The sequence below is a fragment of the Poromitra crassiceps genome, assembly GCF_964638095.1.
Source record: "Poromitra crassiceps genome assembly, chromosome: 26".
NCBI classification, from domain to species: domain Eukaryota; kingdom Metazoa; phylum Chordata; class Actinopteri; order Beryciformes; family Melamphaidae; genus Poromitra; species Poromitra crassiceps.
Genome location: NC_139640.1, coordinates 8,385,148 through 8,392,647, shown reverse-complemented (window position 1 = coordinate 8,392,647; position 7,500 = coordinate 8,385,148). Strand labels below are relative to the sequence as shown.

The 7,500-nt window shown below is 42.9% G+C and overlaps 1 protein-coding gene across 1 annotated transcript in view; it reads left to right on the top strand.

Moving 5' to 3' along the window:
- The window catches only part of LOC310798655 (uncharacterized protein), a 22,709-nt gene extending 22,017 nt beyond the window's left edge, over positions 1-692 (top strand). The window contains exon 7 of the mRNA XM_083661198.1: positions 1-692. This exon is cut by the window's left edge and continues 274 nt beyond it. The gene's annotated coding sequence lies outside the window, so the exon portion shown is untranslated.
- The last annotated feature ends 6,808 nt before the right edge of the window (positions 693-7,500 follow it).

The following is a 7,500-nucleotide window of genomic DNA, read 5'->3' as shown; positions in this document are numbered from 1 at the left end:
GGATATGGCAAAGGGTTATAGATGATTGCATGGGGGAGGGGGAGGGGCTTGGGGTATTGGGAAAGTGTGGGCAGAGTAAAATCGAAATCAGTTAACGACCTGGGTGCCAAAAAAAAAGTGAACGCAGGAGAAATGATTGCCTTACCGAGCTTGAATCTATATTTTCCTGGTAGCTGGAGGGCTGCCTCATGTGCCTTGGACAAAAGCCGGGGCCAATTTTCTCTGCATTTATTCTGCAACTTACAAAATGGTGAAGCACACTGTTAGCGAAATGGTGAGGGATGACACTTGTGTACTGTAAGAGCTGGAAAGAGTCCACGTACGGGCAACGCTCTTGTAACCTTGAACAGTAAAAAAAAAAAAAAACTCTTGAACAGCACTTTTTACAACGTTGGGCTTTCGAAATAGCGATGTCCTTTCTGATGCAAACGTAATTGCTTATGCCTGGATTATGAATGAGCCATTTGGCTGATAGTTTATGGTTTTATTTTATTGATTTGTTTCCATTTCAACCTTCGTTCCAGAGCAGAGCCATGCACCTTGTAAGTATGGGAGATGTTTATTATAATCTCTGTTAACCAATGACAGCTCTGAAGCACTTTGCACTCGATTATTTAAAGTGGCCTTATTGTACTTTTGGACTTTTGTGATATTAAATGGCTTTGAGGGGAGAAAAAAAACAATTGACTGTCCTCCTGTGTATCGCATTGATTTTGTTCCATTCTGGGAAGTACAGAGAAGTGGGGGGAGTATCGACAATGTGGTGAAAACAAGGATGTGCCTGTTGGCTTGGACGTTTTATACATCTCTATCCCTGACGTAGGTTTTATTTTGGTCTGTTTCTCATTGTGCTGTTTTATATTGTAATTCATTTTGATTTATTTATTTATTTATATGGTAACACTTTATATTAACTAGTTGCTCATAAGCATACATATTAGTAGCATATTGGCTGTTTCGTAGTCATTATAAAGCACTTTTTTTTAATATATATATATATTTTATTTTTCATTTTTTATATGCAATAAAGACACACAAGAACAAAAACAAAACAAAAACAAAGACACACAAGCTCAGTCACAGGAAAGGAAAAGAAAGAAAAAGCATACACATATCAACATTACAACATAGTGAGGTGCTACCACGATATATAGAATCCAGTGTGAGGAGTAAACGAGAGATCAGTTGGGTGAGTTACCCGTCGCCCCTAACCTCGTCCAAGTAGGCCATAAATGGGTCCCAGATGGTAGAAAACGTCCTAAGTGAATTGGTCCTCAGGAACCTCAGTCTCTCCATACATAACTGAAACCATGTCCGACAGCCATAGCTGAAAAGAAGGTGGGGAGGGGGACTTCCACTCCCTTAGGATGAGTCTCTTGGCGACGGTCGTCCCCTGCGTCAGAGACTGCTGCACAGCAGTTGGAAGGAGCAGAGAAGATGCAGAGCAGCCGAAGATGGCAAGTTCCGCCTCCGGCTGAAGGGTTACTTTATAGGCCTTGGAGTACCAATCAAATATTTTGGACCAAAATGTAGATAATAAAGGGCAAAACCAAAAGGCATGGGACAATGTACCCTCTAACACTTGACACCTATCACAAAGTGGTGAGACCGAGGGGTAGCTCTTGTGCAACTTAGACTTCGAATAATGAAGACGGTGAGTGACTTTAAATTGGATCATAAAGCACTTATTAATGCCTTATTCTGCATGACCATATTGTACAACTACTCAGCCATTAATTCAGTTTTCCATCATTAGCCTCCTAATTACTGCTTATTGATAGGAAGAAGTTGTTGTAGCCTACATGAATTCACATCTTATATGCTTTGCTCAGTATGGGCCTAAGGTGGTAGTGCCACTAAAGCAGGCATGGGCAACTTTGATCCAATCCAATCCAACTTTATTTATAAAGCGCTTTAAAACAACCAGAGGAGGACCAAAGTGCTGTACAGAGTACTGAAGAGCAATCAGCTAAAAACAATAAATCAATAAAATCAGATCAAATCAATGAAATGAATAAAGATAATAAAAGACGTTACGTAAAATTTATAAAAGCAAAAATCAATAAAATGCATACAAACAAAATAAAAAGTATAAAATAATAGAATGCATAAAAACATAAAAGCAACTCGTGGCTCATAAAATCAGCATCCTACATGGCAGCGAAGGCCAAGGAGAAAAAGTGCGTTTTGAGGAGGCCTTTAAAGTGTGACAGTGAAGATGATAGAGAGGGCCATAAAAAAATGTCCTCGCTACCAGAGGGCCAGATTGTGACCGTGCACTTCCACCAGTAGCCTACTGTAACACCATCACTCCCAATTATAGCTACTCATTTGATGAAAAGGACTGGTCATCAAAGTTTATTATAGCAACATTTATATTTTTCATAATCCAAATTGAGTAATTCAAACATTCAGATGACACCAGAAACTTTGTTCTAGCTTTAAAACAGCCCGCTACATTAATTTGATGGGGGACATCACCCAAATAATTATGTGATATTAATCAGATTAGTAATGTTGCATGTGCAATGTGCATCCTGGATATAGTTTGTTACAATAGCGTTAGCTCAAATGCTAACGTTAAACAGTATGTGGATGGACAATGCTAATGCCATTAGCGCCATGTTCTGGGTTGTACAGTAAAAGAAAAACAGATTTTGGTGGTTGCCCACCCCTGCACTAAAGCATAGATTTTATATGCTTTGCTCAGTATGGGCCTAAGGTGGTAGTACCCCTAAAGCATAATTCAGATCATAATTCATGTACAGCAACTTCCTTCCTTTCTATCAATAAGCAGTAATTAGGAAAGTAATTTAGGGAAAACTCTTAGTTAATGGACTAGTAGTTGTAGAATATGATCGTGCAGAATTCTAATAAGCAACTAGTTAATGGTGAATATGTACCAATATACAGTGTTACAGTTTATGTCTGTGTGTGTGTGTGTGTGTGTGTGTGTGTGTGTGTGTGTGTGTGTGTGTGTGTGTGTGTGTGTGTGTGTGTGTGTGTGTGTGTGTGTGTGTGTGTGTGTGTGTGTGTGTGTGTGTGTGCGTGCATGTGCACCTGTCTGTGTGTGTGTGTGTGTGTGTGTGTGTGTGTGTGTGTGTGTGTGTGTGTGTGTGAGAGAGAGAGAAAGAGAGAGAGAGAGAATAACTTTGTAACTGTTTGTTTTTAAAAAGTTCTATATAAATAAAGCATGTACTTACTCACACACACAGACACACACACACACACACACACACACACACAGAGAGAGAGTCTGGCAGGGATACACAGCGAGAGAGCACATACTGTAATAGCGTGGGTCAGATAACCTTGAAACTTTGGCCATCCTCTCTAAAGTGCAGGCAAGGTTAGCCATCACTGGTTCTACTCCAGTCTTCACTAGATTTAGTTTGTTCTAATTCTCTCCAAAATCCTTACCCGGGGCGACGCGACCACGGCCATCTTTTTAATTTTCTCCTCTGTTGCCTTGTAACCCTTAACGCTGTGCCACGGCACCATCGCTTATTACCATAACCGTGCTCATAACGCTGGGAATTTCATTACGCTTGTCTGTTGGAAGTTATGTCGGGTTTTATGCGGTTTTATTATCGGTGTGTGGTTGACCGTGGGCCGTCGTTAATAACGGGCGAAGCGGCGGTTTAACAATGACACTCCATTAACGGGTGCATGCGCCACGGAGCACAGCCCGGGATAATGTTATTAAACTGATTATTCAAGCCCCTCTGTGTAGCTCGCCTCTGCCGCAGACATCCTTCGTCGAGCGTTTTACAGACTTCCTCGTGTCTCTTCTCCCAACTCCACAAACTCTTCTTCTCTCCAACTCCACTGTTTACTCTGGGCCCCTAGGTCGAGCCCAAACAACCCGTAGTGACACAACAAGCCGAAGAAACCAAACAGCCTTTGAAAAAAACGGACACGCTTCTCAGGGGGGGGGGGGGGGGGGGGGATCCAATTTGGTCAAATTTGAAATGCCCTCGCTCATGTCAAATGCCAGTGAGCACCATTTTGTTTTGGTCTTTGAGTCAGTGATGGGTGAAATGTGTACAACCCCCGTTGGACCTTGGAATTGTTGCTCAACAGGTTGGCCAGAAAACACTGGGGCATCTGTCAGGCGTTTCCACCACGGAACCACCAGAGGCCCCACGATACGATATTATCATGATACTGAAGTCACACTATGATATTATTGCGATACTTAAAGGAACACTCTGCCCATTTTCAACCAGCTTTGTATCATTAGTAGTATATCAGAAAACTGTAAACGGTTTTGAAGTCTGTCATTTAATTTGACAGTTATTGAGTGTTAAAGTGTGGACCATCACTGGTCCACACTAACTCCAATTAATAACTCATTAACTCAAATCAACTCTCAATAACTGTCAAACTAGATGAATGATGAATAGTTTGACAGTTATTGAGAGTTGATTTGAGTTAATGAGTTATTAATTGGAGTTAGTGTGGACCAGTGATGTCACTGGTCCACACTTTAACACTCAATAACTGTCAAATTAAATGACAGACTTCAAAACAGTTTACAGTTTTCTGATATACTACTGATGTTCTAATGATACAAAGCTGGTTGAAAATGGGCAGAGTGTTCCTTTAAAGCGCCCGGCATGGTTCTGCGCAGCCACGACTTGGAGCCTTGCCGCCGCCGAGCGGCGACAGCGAGACTGTGCATACTCGAACGTAACTCGTCCAAAACGTTATCGTGTCGTTTACCAAGAACTTGCAATCATGTGGGTGGGGGGGACATTTTATTGTCCCTCCATTTCAAAACTCATTCCGGTGAGCCTGCAGAAGGCTTTGCTAGATGAGGGACAAGCACGTTAAATGAGGAAATGGCATTTCCTCATTCCTCACAACAAGGAGTTGACGCCGCAGGGTCACATTTTCGAGGAGCTGCACGCCCCCCTCCGCCGAGCTGCGCCGAGAGGACGCCCAGCTGCGGCGACCCCCTCGGCGCAGTCGGCGCCGCCGATTTCGCTCGAGCATAATTTGCGTTTAAGTCACGATACGATATTACCACGATACTTAAGTCACACTATGATATTATTGCGATACGTATGTCATAATAATGATATTATTGCGATTTTAAATATTCTGCGACATGCCGAGTGTTACGATAACATATGGAGATTTATTACCTTTTTTCACCCACAATTTATGTTCCCAAAAGAAAATTCATAGGTAGGATATTTGGGTGAGAATCACCAGAGGCCCCACGATACGATATGACGACAATACCTAAGTCACGATACAATAATATTGCAATTTCAAAAGATTGATACTTGCCGCCTGTGTATCGATACAATATTGCCACGCAAAATATCGTGATACTACGCTGTATCGATCCCATCCCAGTGGCTGTGGTTGGGATGGGAGAGGAGTGTAGTTTAACACAGTGACCTTCTGACCTTGGTAGTGCCTCATGGATAGGGGACGAACAACAGCTCACAGCAGCGCGGGAGCTATATGCAGACAGTGGCGCTGGAAGTACTTTTAGGTAGGGGGTGCTGTAAGGAAGGGAGTCTCGAAGAAAATTTGACGTTTTTTGGACTTTCATGCATATTTATAAGAATATTAAATTTTAAATTAACATTAGGATTATACTGTTCTGATGTCATTATTCAGTATCTTCTCCTTTTCTCACTCACTTTCATGTAAGCACCTGCTCTCCCTTTAGTCGTTTTACACTACAACAGACAGCAACACAGGCATAAACACTGAACTTATTATTATTATTATGGAAGACCAGATTATGATGAAAATCAAACACTTTTGAAGAGAGAGCGTATGAAATAAGATTAGAGCTGGGAAGCACAAACTGTTTTTTAATGCATTCTGTTGGTGGTATAAACACAAGACAGCCAAATCCAACAATTTCAAAAATCCCATCTCTTGCCACCAGGGGGTGCTGCAGCACCCTCAGCACCCACCTTCCCCGCTCCCTTATATGCAGAGAATGCAGATGCAGAGAGGGATCGGTGATCGACGTTCCCCCGTGATCGAGCCCTGATATCCAATCGGGGGGGAGTAACAGTAACAGAAGAACATGAATATGAATGACACTAAGCGTGACTCCTATAATTGAGTAACACACTGCACTGGCAGGCGTGTGTAACGGTGTGTCGGGCGCACCGTGCTGTTCCTCGTCACGGTCACTTGCTTCTGTATGTTCATTCCGCATATGTTTGTGTCAAACGGCTCGAAAATGAAAGAGTGCAGTTTGCTGGAGAAGCAGGTGTTCTCCCATCATTACTTGCTGACAATGCCCCCATCTGGTGCCGCCGGAGCTGCGGCTGCCACCAGCGACTCCCTGCCAACTGGGAACAAACACTCGCAGAGAGAGGCTGACAGGGGGGAATGGAACGAGATGGCAATTGGGAAAAATGAGGGGGGCGCCCAAAACAACAAGGTTAAGCAAGAAAGTAAATCAGTGAGAAGAAGGAGCCTGAAGCTACACCATAGCCTAGATGTGAGGAGTCTATCCAGGTTAGATGTTAATGGTGATTTCTGCAGTCTGCTGCTCTAATGAAGGATTCCTGACTGATGAGAAGTAACTTGCAGGTCTAGATACCATGATGTGCTATCTCCCTTCTCCTCTGAAGGGGGCGCTAAAGATAAAGTCTCAAAAAGGAATGCCTTTGAGCACTGGAGGCTACAGACCATGCTGCTGCACTGAATTAAGGACAAAAAGAGAGACGTTGAAAGAGAAACAATTTTCATAATGGAGCCGCTCTCCTTGAGTTGAAAACACAATTATGGGCCAAACTGTGGCCACAGTGTGAGAGAGGGGAAAGCGGGCCCTAATAGACCCTGAATACAGATGAGCAGTAACACTGGGTCGAGCACAAGTTTTTGTTCCGGCCCATTACCGCCGTTCTGAACGGCACTTTAACAAAAAATTACCGCTCAGGTCTGTCTGCTCCTCTGCTCTCCTTGACGAGTCCTATTCACATCTTGGAGACAAGCCATAATCACCAATATAAAGAAAAAGAAAATGGCCTATTTCTTCAGAATTGATTTGTTGTGTGACCTTTTTAACTTCATAATAACCGTCAGTTTGACACCATCGTTCCCTGCCCAAATACCACATTCCTGCATAGGGCTTCATGCTAATTATATGTGGCTTTATGCAGGCTACTTGCAAAGATGTCATTATATTAGCACAGATTAATCCTTTGAGTTTACAATAAATGATTCCAACACATTATTGTCTTTTCAAACAATAAACAGCTGTTTCATTTAGGTGATCTTAATCATTGCACCACCAGACAGACAGTATTTTCACTCCGTAGAGCTGAATGTGGAATAAATTACTTATTTGCACCGGAAACGTAATGTTCATTATCAATCACATTTAGCGACGATTGAATTTCAATTAATTGGAAGATGCCCCCCCCCCCCACCTTCCCCCGCCCCTCCTCCTATGTTAAGCCCCTCCCCCCCCGTCGCATCCGCACACCCCCTCCACCTGCTCCTGCTTCCTGCTGA